The 14,458-nt window shown below is 41.6% G+C and overlaps 2 long non-coding RNA genes and 1 pseudogene across 2 annotated transcripts in view; 1 reads left to right on the forward strand and 2 right to left on the reverse strand.

Moving 5' to 3' along the window:
- Positions 1–14,458, reverse strand: part of LOC103350737 (uncharacterized) — a 91,373-nt gene that overhangs the window by 48,233 nt on the left and 28,682 nt on the right. The gene's annotated exons all lie outside the window — the stretch shown is intronic.
- LOC103350738 (uncharacterized) overlaps positions 3,565–14,458 on the forward strand; it is a 411,608-nt gene continuing 400,714 nt past the window's right edge. The window contains exons 1-2 of the long non-coding RNA XR_011378324.1: positions 3,565–3,934; positions 8,161–8,246. This is a non-coding gene — a long non-coding RNA (uncharacterized lncRNA). The remainder of the gene's footprint in view (positions 3,935–8,160; positions 8,247–14,458) is intronic.
- LOC100343411 (protein FAM32A-like) lies at positions 3,914–4,332 on the reverse strand (annotated as a pseudogene).

Here is a 14,458-nt window from a genome sequence, read left to right on the forward strand (position 1 = left end):
GAACCCAGAACCCCACCCAGTCCAGCTTATTCATAGAGAAGTCTCTCTTAAAAAAAAAAAACCTTCAGTTCAGTAACAAAAACCAACCAAAATCATGAAGCAGCTCTAATCTTTACTTGCATGTCTCAAAGATCATTAAAATCTTCACATCCCCCTCCAAATCCTACTTTCTCTTCCTGCTCTTCTCTAACACCACAAAACTGCCCTGAATCTGTTAATTTTCAGTATTTTCTTGCCACCCAGGTCTTGTCTTCCCAGACGCCCTCTTTCTCGTCTATCTTTTAAGTATACTCAATGTCTCTAGATCCTTTTCCTTCTCTGGTGATTTCTTTGTCTAACTTCCTGATCCTATGTCCCCAAAGATACAGAATAGGCCTGACGGAGCTATTTGAAAGCTCTTTGCAGAGAAGGGAGGAGAGAAAGAGGAAGTATGTGTACTTTTATAAGTACACTGCCAATTACACTTAGGAACCTGGACTTTATTTTGCAGCTAGTGGCAGCCAGAGGAAGATTTCTAGCCAGGGAATGACATAGCCAGGTTTGCATGTTAGAATGTTTAGTTTCATAGGGTTGCAGAGAACAAACAAATAATTACTCCAGTTATATAAACATAGTATGTGCTTATCCTAACTATCCTGATACAGGACATAAGGGAACTTGTTATCACAGATAACTTCAAACAGCTTAGCTAAATATAAATAAAAAATCAGGATCAAGGAAAACTATCTCTGCAAAAATGAGTGGTGTTATGGTTTCTTTGATTCAACTTCAAACTTATCAGAGTTGTTTCTGGAGTACTAGGTAGGACAGCTGCTAACCTCAGCCTATGACAGCAATTGTGATAGTTGGCTTCAAAAGTGATTTCTTAGGGATATTTTTGATAAGATGATGATTAAGAACACAGTATAAATTTAACTTTAGGAACTATAAGGACTTTTTGTCTAATAAAAATTTAAGAAATGTGGAAAATTAAGCTATAGGGACTGGGTATACTGCTTTCTAGTGTGTCAGAATCAGGAACATGAAATAGAATCCTAAAGCATAACAGTTAGCATATTCATTACCTGTTATTTCTTAGAAGTTTAAGAAAATTTACCTATTTTTATTTGAAAGGCAGAGAGGGAACACATGTGTACACACTCACAGTGAACTTTGGTTTGCTGATTCACTCCCCAGATGTTTTCAAAACCAGGGCTGGGCCAGGCTGAAATCAGAAGTCTAGAACTCAGTGCAAGCCTCTCATGTGGGTACGGGTCCAAGTTCTTGAGCTGTCACCTGCTGCCTCCCAGAATGCACATTAACAGGAATCTGGACTTGAAAGTGGAGATAGAACTCAAATCAGGCACTCTGATAGCTGATGTGGATATTCTAAATGGAATCTTCACTTCTGAGTCAACGGACTATCTCTTAGAGTTTTGATAGGTGCCGCAGAGAAAGGGGGCATATTTAAAAGCAGAATTGTTTGGCGGCAATTGTTGTGATACAGTGTGTTTAGCTGCTGCTTGGGACACCTGAATCTTGTATCAGAGTGCCAGTTCAAGTCCAGGTACTCTTCTTCCAATCTGGCTCCATACTAAAGTGCCTAGGAGGCAGCATGTGATGGCTCAAGTACTTAAGTTCCTGCCACCCACCTGAGATACAGGGACGGAGTTTCTGGCTCCTGACTTCAGCCTGTTGCAGCTCTGGCTATTGTGGGCATTTGGGAAATGAACCAGCAAATGGAAGCGCGTGCTCTCTCTTCTCTCTCTCTCTCTCTCTCTTTTAAATAATAAAATAAATAAATAAATGAAAGTAAATGTATCTGATTTATTCTTGACATAGAAACGCAAATCTCTGTAGAGTTACTGGGAAAGTCTGATTCTAAGTTTCAGGCTGTCTGGACATATTTATGCCATAATAAGCATTTCCATATTAAATGGTTCATTATGTGGTTATTTCCCTATAAGGGAAATTTGGGTCTCATCTGAATTTCATCCTTGGTATTTATATTTAACGTATAAGTCAGAATCGACTTCTGTACCCTCAGGAGAAATACTTAATGCAGCAGAAAGGGGTTTCTCAGGCTTTGATGCATCTTAGGGCTACCTGGGGTCTCAACTTTTTGCTGTGTTCATGCCCTCATGTGGTGTTCCCTCCGAGACCCTGGGTTTGGCTATGGGGCTTGTTTTGGCCAATAGAATAAGTGGGTGGTTAAGACGCTGGTTAGGACGTTCCTTATATCAGGCTCCCAACTCCAGCTTCCTTGCTGAGGCAGACCCTGGGAGGTGGCAGTGTCAACTCAAATGATTCAAGTTCCTGGCTGCAGCCCTAGTTCAGCACCGGGGAGTGAACCAGAGAGGATGGAAGATGGTTCTCATGTGCAGGACAGCACAGCCACCAGCGGAATAGTGAGATCAGAAACCCTGCTCTCAAGCTGCTATGTTTAAAATAGTTAGGCAGAGAGAGAGAGAGAGATCATGGGGATATCTTACCACTGGACAGAGGGAGGCTTTGCATCACCCTAGCCTCTGGCTTGCAGCTGGCCAGAAACTGCCTTAACACTGGGCAGTGCAACAGATGGCTCTGGGGTGCGAATCCCAGGTGGGACCTCATGCTTGTATGCTGAGAAACAGCTCTGCCATATGCCCATTCTTCACATGCAATTTTTTTTAAAAAGATTTCTTTTTATGTATTTGAAAGAGTTACAGAGAGAGGTAGAGACAGAGAGCGGTCTTCCATCCACTGGTTCACTCCCCAGATGGCTGCGACGGCTGGAGCTGTGCCGATCCAAAGCCAGGAGCTTCCTCCAGGTCTCCCATGTGGGTGCAGGGGCCCAGGGACTTGGGCCATCCTCTACTGCTTTCCCAGGCCATAGCAGAGAGCTGGATTGGAAGAGGAGCAGCTGGGACTAGAAACAGAGCCCACATGGGATGCCGGCGCTTCAGGCCAGGGAGTTAACCAGCTGTACCACAGTGCCAGCCCCTACATGCAATATTAAAAACAGCCTAAGGAATCAGATACTCAGACTCCTAGTTAATAACCTGATTTTGCTTCATTCTGTGGGTTTTAACTAGGACAGCCTCAAGCCCAGTACGTGGCGCTCTCTTCTGAGTTCTTTCACCATTTGTGCCAACTGGAGACTGTTTCTTCTGATAGCTTAAGTGGATCACAACACGTAGATTTCCCCAAAGGACCCATCTCCTCCAGCACTTGGACCATGGGCCCTCCCGTCTGACTGCATCCATGTGGGTCTGTGCTGGGGCTCATCCCTGAGGTATCTTTAGGGTGGGAATGCCCAACGGGCTCCCTGTGATGGGCCAACTCCGAATCCATACACTTTGCACTCCAGGTTGCTTTCATTATAAATTACGTGGTGATCTATTAGCAATGTCTGCCTTGGCAATCCGCTTCCATTAGATGCACCTAGAAGAAGGGTGTTAATGGGGAGGGACTACAGTGCAGGCCAAGGGCTCAGAAAGGGACAAGGCCTGTGCTCCAGGCTCAACAGAAGTGGTGGTTCTGCTACCGGAGCTGTCAAACCGGCCAGGGGCTGAGCGGAGAGCTGGAAGGCCATGGAGCCCTAAGCGACCTCTGCAGAGCCCTCGTGGAGCAGCCCAAGCCACAGGGAGCCCGGAAGGACACCCTCGCTGGCTTTAGCTCCTTCTCTCCCTTAGAGTCCATCTTATCCGGGCAGAGACAGCTGCTGGCCTCAGAATGTTCGATGCCACTCAAGGGGAGAGCAGACACTTGGTGTGGCGCTCACCCAGGCGTGACCTTAACCTCTGGATAAAAATGTGGCGCTTCCCCGGGCCAAACTACAAAGGTTCATCTTTTTTTCTACGTGCTGCCAAGAAACCACAGTCACGTGAGAGGACGGTCTCTTTTTAACCGAGTTCCAGGACTAGGACACGCGGCTTTGAGACCCACAGCCTCAGTGCTAGACGCGAGAGAGCAGGTGAGAGGATGGTGCAGGGGCCAGAGACCAAACGCAGCAGGTCCCTGCTCCTCGCACAGGCCATGGGCTACTTCGTCCAGCTGACTTTGGGGATGTGGTGATGCCCGGTGAGTGTGTCCGGGTGTGTGTGGAAGTCCCCCACTCTCTGCTTGTGGGTTTTGGACGCTTGCTTCAGGATCCGTCCCCTTTGCCGCTCCTCCTGCGTCTTCTGCTATCTGCCCCGGCAGCCGCTTGTCCAGGTAGCGCCGCTTCGCCGCTTCATTCTTTTGGCTTGCTCCCGTTGCTTTGAGAAGTTTCGCCGTGTTTTGGTCCTTTTTCTTTTTCCGCTTGGTCACTCCACGTTTTGGGATGCCTTTCAGCTCCAGCACACCCTTTTACAACTGCTCTTAGACCTACATGGAGCCTGCCTGTGGCTCAAAAAGGTGACTTCCTTCCTTCCTTCCTTCCTTCCTTCCTTCCTTCCTTCCTTCCTTCCTTCGTAGCGATCTACGTAGTGGTAGTGTCAAGGGTGGAGCGTTTAGTGCATGAAAACTTAGTCATTCAGATAACAGTTACTTGTGTCATGCTTATTCATTATATTTAACTTTTTAAAAAAATATTTTTATATCTGATTCTATGCTAGTTCCCCTTTTCATTATACCACAATGTTGAAGTGTATGTATTTTTAACCTTAGGTTAACATTCAGTATCAATCAAAAACTTCGTCAGTTTTACATATGGAGGGAAAATGAAGTATATAAAGAAGTTTAAAACATTTGGAAATAAGGAAATAAAATGATTGGATTGGGCCCTTTCTTTTTGTGCATGGGAATATTCCATAAATAATTTTTATCTCTATCTTAGAATTGCAAATATTCTTTATTTAAATTTAAGTGCTTTAAAAATCATTTAATATGAATTCTAGATCATCAGATATGTGACAGCAAAGGTATAATCTTCCTGCAAATTACTTTTTTAGCAGAAATATTTGCATGTGAAGCAGCTTATTTTTCTCAGAATGTATGCTTTTCCCAGAAACCAATAATTTCCCTTCAGTATTTTAAATCAGTATTTTTCTCTTTTTCCACAGTGTGTTGATGGTGGTGGGAAACTACTTGAGACTCTGTTTAGCTATGTAGATTTTGAAATTATTATGTCTTTCTCAATGGGGAGGTCATTTGAATTGGAAATCAAAGTGTTGATTCAGGATAGAAACACTGATGCAGCATTTTACCGTGTGACAACATCAGAAGTTCAAAGTGAAAATTAGAGAAAGTTGCAAGTGAAGGAAGATGCCTTGAAGTTCAAATCCTCCAGAAAAATTCAGTAAAACTAGAGGTGATTTTCCAGAGATGTAGTAATGATTCAGTTGAGTTAAAGTTTTAACTTAAGAAAAAGAAAACTATGTTGTTTTTTTTTAAAGAATTTTGACTGGCAAAGTTAAAAAATTATAAAAAAATGAAAAGAATTAAATAATCTTTTAAAGCTCTTCTGGTGATGATAACGTCTTTTTTTTTTTTTTCTCAAAGATTTATTTTATTTATTTGAAAGACAGAGTTACCGAGAGGTAGAGACAGAGAGAGAGGTCTTCCATCTGCTGGTTCACTCCCCAGATGGCTGCAACAGCTGGAGCTGTGCTGATCTGAAGCCAGGAGCCTGGAGCTTCTTCCGGGTCTCTCACATGGGTGTAGGGGCCCAAAGACTTGGGTTATTTTCTACTGCTTTCCGAGACCATAGCAGAGAGCTGGATTGGAAGTGGAGCAGCCAGGACTTGAACTGTGCCTATATGGGATGCCGGCGCTTAAGGCCAGGGCTTTAACCCGCTGTGTCACAGTGCTGGCCCCCATGATGGTAACATCTTTCTAAGGTTGAGGAGTCCTGTTTTCTTCCTGATGGATGGACTCATTTTTGGTTCATTGAGCCTAGATTCCTGCAAATAAAACATCTCTGAATTTCACATGAAGCTGGTGTAACACATGGGCACTATCTGTGTATAAAAAATCCTTCTGCAAAAAGTAAGGAATTCTCAGCTACTGTACCCTTGCTTCTTCTACTCTGCTCTAGCAATTTCTCATGGTTTACACAAGCCCTCTTGTAAGCCATCCTATGTGGTTCCTGGTTCCACTCTTACCTAACTGTCTCGACTTTGTAATGTTGTCATTTTGAGAACTATTTTGTTCCTCACCTCAGAGTGCTACTTCCCTACCTTCTTATGGTGTCTTGATGACTCTTTTTAATCTCAACTTTGGTCATCCTTGCTTACTCTGTTAGACAATGCTGTTTGCTCAGTCTCGGGCTAGTGCTGCCCACTCATTCAGACCACAGGAGGTGCTGTCTGAGGTCAGGGAGGCTTGACTCCTGCTCAGAGAAACAGCCATGCTTCTACTCATCCTGCCAAACCCCTGTCGTCATGTAAAATGCAGTGTGAATTTTGTCTCCTGATGAAAAGTAGAAAGGGAACCTATGGACTTTGATAGAAAAATCAGTTATTCTGACCCAGTCAAGTGAGAACCAGGCCTTTATAATCAAGGGTCCATCTCTAGAGCATTGGCTTTGTTTTGTGTGCTTGGAAGTGGTACCCCATGGTAGCTGGAGAAACCCACTATGAAGACGACAGACCATTTGGAAAGCATCTCTTTGGTATCTAATTAGCATATATATTTCTTTTTTTTCTCCAAAGAAACATTTTATTTAATTAGTACAAATCATAAGTACAACTTTAGGAATATAGTGATTTTTCCCACCATACCTGCCCTCCTGAGCCCACTCCCACCCCACCTCCTCCTTTCTCTCCAATTCCCTGTCCCATCTCCATTAAGATTCATTTTTCAATTAACTTTTACACAGAAGATCAACTCTATACTAAGTAAAGATTTCAAAAATTTGGGACACGCACACACACACACAAACTGAGAACAAGTTTTACAGTTAATTCTCATCATACAACTCATTGAGGACAGAAGTCCTGCATGGGAAGTAAGTGCACAGTGACTCCTGCTGTTAATTTATCAATTAACTCTCTTAGGTATGGTGTTAGTGATCATCAGAGGCTCTTGATATGAGTTGCCTAGGCTATGGAAACCTTTTGAGTCCACAAACTCTGTCCATAAGCAAAGTGAAGTTCTCTCCTCCCTTCAGAGAAAAGTATGTCCTTTGATGGTCACCCCTTTCCACAGGGGTCTCTTTCACAGAGATCCTTCATGTTGGACTTTTTTTTTTTTTTTTTTTTTTTTTGCCATAGTGTCTTGGCTTTCCATGCCTGAAACGCTCTCACATATCTTCTGAAAGCTTCATGTCAGATAAAAACTGAGGCTTAAGTGCTTAGCAACTATATTATATTTTCTTTATGAATATAAAAAATGTTTTTAATTGACATAGTAATTTTATGTATGTATGGGGTATCTTGTGGTGCTTTAATATATGTATACAATGTGTAGCCAGCATATCAGGGTAATTGGCACACTATCACCTCAAATATCTATCATTTCTTTGTATTGGGGACACTCAAAAATCCTTTCTACCTGCTATTTTGAATTATGCAGTTAATTGTTGTCACCCACAGCTATGCTTCTGGGCAAAATTCTTCAACTAATTATTTTAAGATTTTTTGTTTGTTTGTTTGCAGAATTACAGAGAGGGCAGGGTGAGAGATCTTCCATCTGCTGGTTCACTCTCCAAATGGCCCAACAGCCAGGGCTGGGCCAGGCCCAAGTCAGGAGCTTTATCCAGATCTCTCATTTTAGTGCAGGGGCCCAAGCATTTGGGCTATCTCTTGCTGCTTTCCCAGGCACATTAGCAAGGAGCTGGATTGGAAGTAGAGCAGCTAGGTCTTGAATTGGCGACTATGTGGGATTCCAGTGTTGCAGACAGTGTCTGTTATGCCACAATGCTGGACCCTCTTCATTGAATTTTATGTAGGGTATAGTTCTGTGTTTTTTCTCTTGCCATGTCTAGGCCTCCCTGACAGTAAGTTAAAAGGACCCTTAAAGTGAACTGATTTTAAGTCATTTTGTAAGCATAGTGCTGTATTATTTGCTATTGGTTTAGTTGTAGCATCTGTGATAAAGATTTGAGTTTATTACTAGAGAGCATAAGCAGTCACTCCAGAATGGGACATGGATATGAAAAATCTCAAGAGGAAATTAGCATTAAAATGAAGATACAATATCGGAAGTCAAGCAGCCAATGCTTATTTCCTCTTTAGCTTTGGTTGAGCTGCATTTGAAATATCATATCTATTTCTACAGAGCACTGAGTTCAGAAAAAGATGTATACACCTCCAGAGTTGAAGGGGGAGTAAGCAGAATGGGAAGAAGATCTATGTGAGGAACAGGTAAGCCATGGGGGTGTCTGTCGGTGAAATACTGAACTCACTGGAAGACTAATCACTGGTTTCAAGGATCTCCAGGGCTCTTGACTAGTAGCTACACACAAATTGTTCTAATGAGAGGATCTGGAAACAGAATGTGTTTATGAAGTTGCAAAGAAAGAAATGAAAATAATTCATGATATAAGAATTTTTATTTCTAAGAGAAAATTTATTTCTAATATTCTGGGATATATAACACTTTTCTAGCTGTAGATTTCTTAGTAGACTGTTTCTTCCATCTAATTTACAATTTAACAAATTGACTCAATACTTTTTTTTTTTTTTGACCACAGTTCTGTAATTTCAGGTAACCTGACTTTTCTTGGACTCAGTTTCCTTGTTTTGCCATATGGTATGCCCTATGTAAATGTAAAATGTTATCTTTATTGTCTGGCAAAAACATAAAGAAGTGTTAAGTCCCTAGTATGATTTATGGAATTTTAAAATAAATAATGGTTTTAAGTATCTGAGGTAAGTTGTTCTGGGGAGGCAGATAAATCACTAGCCTAATTTTCCAACATCATAGCCTTATCTATCATATTTTTAAGACTAAAAGATTTTTAAGACTAAAAGATTTTTATTTGAAATGGATGGAGGATGGGGGGAAAGAGAAAGAGAGAAAGAGAAAGAAATCGAGATCTTTCATCTGCTGGTTTACTCCTAAAATGCCTGCAATAGCTGGGACTGGGCCAGGCTGAAACTTGGAGACTGGAGACTCAATCTCCCTTGTGGTGTGTCTGGCACCTAAGTACTTGAGCCATCACCTAGAATCAGAAGCAGAACTAGAACTTGAACCAGGCACTCTGATATGGGATGCAGGTGTTGCAAGTGGCATCTTTAGCCACAAATGGCATCTTTAACCAAAAAATCTGTCTCCTGTATTATAATTTTAAGATTACGTTTACCCATCCAAGTTCACATAGGAAAATATGCAGTCATGTTTGACACGATATCCTTCCATTTCCTTTTCCTCGGTAATTCTTGGCTATTTTTGTTCTACTATAATGAAGCTTCATCTTCCCTCATCCCTATCTTTGGTCCATCAGATTCTCACTGTCTGGCATGAACATTTTGTAGATGAATTTCTGGCTGCTGAAATCTAGGCCTGTGAGCCATGCTGGATCCTGTTTATAACTGGTAGACATACTTCCTTTGTGCACTTACTTCATGTCATTTCTTACCTTGCAGTGCTGTGCTTCCTGTTTTTTTTTTTTTTTTTTTTCCCCCATATCACAGGCTTGGCTAGTCAGGCCCAGAGCATTCTGTGTAGTGTTATTTGAGACCATTTTGCTCTTTCTGTCTGACAAGTCTGTCACCTGTGCCCCACAACATGCTCTAATTTAATCAACCCAGAGTATCTTGAAATTGGTCCTTCCTACTGATGACACTTGAGATGCTTTTTATTTTGATGGTGCATGAATAAACTTCAACAATGTGTATATTTAATAGGAAGGAGAAAAATACGCATGTTTCAGTATATAGTTTGATCAGTTTCTATTGCTTAGACTATTAAAGATTTAAAAAATATTAACTTCAATGTTAAGTAATATGATCAACTGAAATACATAAAAAGAATGATGGAACATTCTGGGGGCAGATTCTCTCTCCTGGTACCAATTTCACTTCAGAATTCTCCATAGAGTCAACAGTGCCAAATCTGGAAAGACATAGGAGAATAAAGACAGCAAATAGGGGCTGGCATTGTGGCGCAGCAGTTTAAGCTGCTGCCTGTGATGCCAACATCACATATGAATGCTGGTTCAAGTCCTAGCTACTGTACGTCTGATCCAGCTCCCTGGCAGTGTGCCTGGGAAAGCCACAGAAGATAGACCAAGTAACTGGGCCCTGCCATCCACGTCGGAGACTGATGGAGTTCCTGGTTTTCGGCTCTAGCCTGGTATACCTGGGTGTTGTACCATTTGGCGAGTGAACCAACAGATGGAAGTATCTCTTGGTGTTTCTATCTCTCTGTCTCTCTGTCTCTCTCTCTCTCTCTTTCTCTGATTCTGCCTTTTAAACAGCTAAATCTTAAAGCAAACAAAAGCTGTTGGTTTTGAGCAACAGTGGTGATACATGAACACAAAATTTCATTGAATGGTGAATGTGGGAGTTGAGTGGCTATCTGTGGACTGTTGCTTCTTTGAATGGTTAAGAGAGAGATGCTGAAGAGACAACCTAGGGAGCAGTGGTACCCAGGCAAGCAGCATCCTCCTGAAGACTGGACAAGTATGCCTAAAGGAGAAACTCTGCTCACTGAGAAACACCAGGGTGGCAGACATCTTTAGCTCTTCTGTCTTCTGATGCTACCACCACTCCTTGCTCTTCTGTTGTTATCATGCATGATCTGGATTCTCTGAGTGGAGGCCAGGGTCCAGATGCTAGCCTAGATTAGGCAGGGTGTGCAAATAGATATGGGAGGCAAAAAAATGTACTGTGGGCAGTTGAAGCTTGTCTGATGCCTTTCTTTATACCGGAAAAACTAGTCCTAGAGTACTTTGAGGAAGAAAACCAAAGTGGCAATTAATGTTATTTATCCTCCTCCCACTCCATAAATATAGGCTTTCCTCAGGGTTAAATCATCGGATGTTTATTATTTTTCCCTTGTCCTTTTCCCCCAGGCTTCTCCTGAATTCCCACGTCCCCTGTGCATGTGCCTGGCGGTGTGTCAGTCCAGTGATCTCACTGTCTTTGAGATTTCCTTCCCTCTTCCCTTGGAATTAAATTCATCAATTCTGAAGCCAGTTTTTACCAACAGTTAGTGGTTTCTTATAAAATTAGGCAACCAGTGCTTTAGCTTGTTATCAGACAAGAGAGGAAATTCAACTGAAGGCATGTCTGAGCATAAACTGATCTGGGCGTTGGATGTCAAGTTCTTGTTTCAGCTCTGCTCTTCACAAGCTGGGTGTTGTGCAACTTGGTTTTGTCATCAGTAATGTGAAGGGGTGGAACCAGAACAAGCCATAGTTCCCAGCAGCTTAATGAGACTGAAGGATGACTTTTGGTTCATTTTAAGAGTATAATGCGTTACTTCCATGGATACATGGGCAGCAAGTGCATCTGATTTAAAAGTTCATTTAAGAGATACATGATTAGGTTTACTCCAACTACTTAACAGCATTCTGGGTGTTGAGGGGGAAAAAGTAACTAGTGTTAACAGTTCCTGGTTTGAATGAAAAATGGGCATTAGTTTGAGAAGTTGGGACAAGAAAGAAGTAATGAGGTTTGGCAGATGAAGGTGGGTTGCTTGTCTACCAAAACATAGACTTTGCACATTAGTTAATGAATAATAGTATTTCGCAGTTTGGCTTCAAGAAAATCTAAACAAAACCACTTGGACATTTCAAGCTGAGATTTGAAGAAATCTGGCAACTTATTCTCCCACCTCGGAGGATTTTATGTTTATATTTTGGCATGTAAAGCTCCACCTCCTGCTCAATGCTTTTCGTTTAGAAACTCACAAAATTATAAGTCTGACTGTTCCATTTCCAGGCAGTGCTAGTAAACTTTCCATGTTTCCAGAGTTTTCCACAGATCTGAATAGCACTTGGTCTGACGGTAAACTGCATTCATGTGTGTGATGGGAAGAGTTTGTAGCCTCTATTTTTCTTCTCAGAGGAAGTGTAGCATTTAACTTTAGGATGCACACAGTGTATTCTGCTTGTGCATCTGGCCATTTTGCTTGACAGGTTAGAAATATGCTGTGGAATTTTCAAATGTCACTAGGAGTTATTTCCAAATTTTGAATCTTGAAATGAAATATTTTATGAAAATCCTTTATATTCTGGAACTTAGAATTTTGCAGATCATTTATTGCAGACCTCTTTACCATGAGGCTATTCCAATCTTGATGCTCAGACTACACATCAGTTCTTAAGCAACATGACTCAGAAGGGTTTATTTCAAGAATAAGAAACATTGTCTAACTTTCTGGCTGAAAATAAGTATCTTCTCTTTCTGTATTGTGTCTTCCATTTCCAAAAATAAATTTTAATAAATACTTGGGGAGCAAAAAGAACAAAGCTGGAGGCATACCATATCTGACTTCAAAATATATTACAAAGCTATAGTAATCAAAACAGCATACTGACCAGAAAATAAATACAGACCAATGGAACAGAACAGAGCCCATTAATAAATCCATGAACTTATGGTCAGTTGATTTTTGCGAAGAACCCACAATACATCATGAACAGTTTCATCAATAAATGGCATCTGCGTTACTGTATTTTTTTTTTCAAGATTGATTGATTTATTTGAAAGAGTTACACAGTGAGGGAAGGAGAAGCAGAGAGAAAGAGAGAGGTCTTCCATCTGCTGGTTCACTCCACAACTGACCTCAGTGGGTGGAGCTGCGCCCACCTGAAGACAGGAGCCAAGAGCTTCCTCCGGGTCTTCCCATGTGGGTGCAGGGGCCCAAGGACTCAGGCCGTCTTCCACTACTTTCCCAGGCCATAGCAGAGAGCTGGATCCAAGTTGAGTAGCAAGTTCTCAAACCATGCCCATATGGAATGCGGGCACTTCAGGTGGTGTCTTTACCCACTATGCCACAGCGCTGGCCCCAACATTACTGTATTTCTGCCTGCCAAAGAGGGAAGTTAGATCCTTACCTTACATTATATAAAAAATTAACTAAAAATGGATTCAAGTTTAAATGTAACAACTATAAAAACTACTGGAAGAAAATATGGGTGGGTTGGTATTGTGGTGCAGTGGGTTAAAGCCCTGGCCTGCAGTGCTAGCATCCCATATGGGTGATGGTTCGAGTCCTGGCTGGTCCACTTCCAATCCAGCTCCTGCTAATGTGCCTGGGAAAGCAGTGGAGGATGGCTCAAATGCTTGGGCCCCTGCACCCACATGGGAGACCTGGAGGAAGCTCCTGGCTCCTGGCTTCGGATTAGCTCAGGTCTAGCTGTTGTAGCCATTTTGGGGGTGAACCAGCGGATGGAAGACCTCTGTCTGTTTCTGCCTCTCTCTGCAACTCTTTCAAATAAATAAAGTAATTTTTCTTAAAAAGGAAAATATGGGTGAAAAAGCTCTCTGCCATTTATCTGGGCAATGATTTTTTTTGGTTATGATCCTCAAAACACAGATAATAAAATGAAAAATAGAAAAATGATATAATTATTTTAATTAATATTTAATTAAATAAGTAATTTTTAAATAAATTAATGTAGATTAAATTAAAATTTAATTTATAAGAAAAATAGAATAATCCCTGGTAAAGATAAGGAAAAAAGGGAACCTTTGTTTGCTGTTGATAGACAATACAAACTAGTATAACTATAATGGAAAAAAAAGTGGAAGTGCTTCACAAAAACTAAAAATGAAACTACCATATGATCCAGCAGTGCCCCTACTGGGTATACAGTCAAAAGAAATGAAATCAGGAGCCGGCACTATGGCATAGTGGGTAAAGCTGCCGCCTATAGTGCCAGCATCTCTTATGGGCACCAGTTCAAGTCCTGGCTGCTCCTCTTCTGATCCAGCTCTCTGCTGTGGCCTGGGAAAGCAGTGGAATATAGCCCAAGTCCTTGGGCCCCTGCACCCACAAGGGAGACTCACAAGAGGCTCCTGGCTCTGGCCGTTGTGGCTATTTGGGGGAATGAATCAGCAAATAGAAGATTCATTCTCATTCTCATTCTCATTCTCATTCTCTCTCTCTTCCTCTCTTCCTCTCTTCCTCCCTCTCTTCCTCCCTCTCTCCCTCCCTCTCTCTTTACTTCTGCCTCTCTGTAACTCTGACTTTCAAGTAAAATAAATAAATCAGTATGTCAGAGAGATAGAACCATTTCCAATTTCATTGTAGCATTATTCACAATAGTCAAGATAAAGAATCAAACTCTTATCACTGAATTAATGGAGAAAATATGGAATGCATGCATAATGGAAAACTACTAAACCATGAAAAATAATTATATCTTGCCATTTATGACAATGTGGTTGAACCTGGAAGTTATTATAGTAAGTGAAGTAAGCCTGACACAGAATGACAGATGTGACATGGTTTCACTTACATGGGAATCTAAAAATGTTAGACTGAAGAGAAGTAGAGAATATTAGTGGTTATTTATGATTGGGTATGATTAGGGAGATACTGCTCAAAGGACACAAAATGTCAGGAGATAGTTCAGGGCTGGTGTTGTGGCATAGCAGGTTAAGCCTCCACCTGGCATGCT

This window comes from Oryctolagus cuniculus, chromosome 8 (assembly GCF_964237555.1).
Source record: "Oryctolagus cuniculus chromosome 8, mOryCun1.1, whole genome shotgun sequence".
Lineage (NCBI taxonomy): Eukaryota > Metazoa > Chordata > Mammalia > Lagomorpha > Leporidae > Oryctolagus > Oryctolagus cuniculus.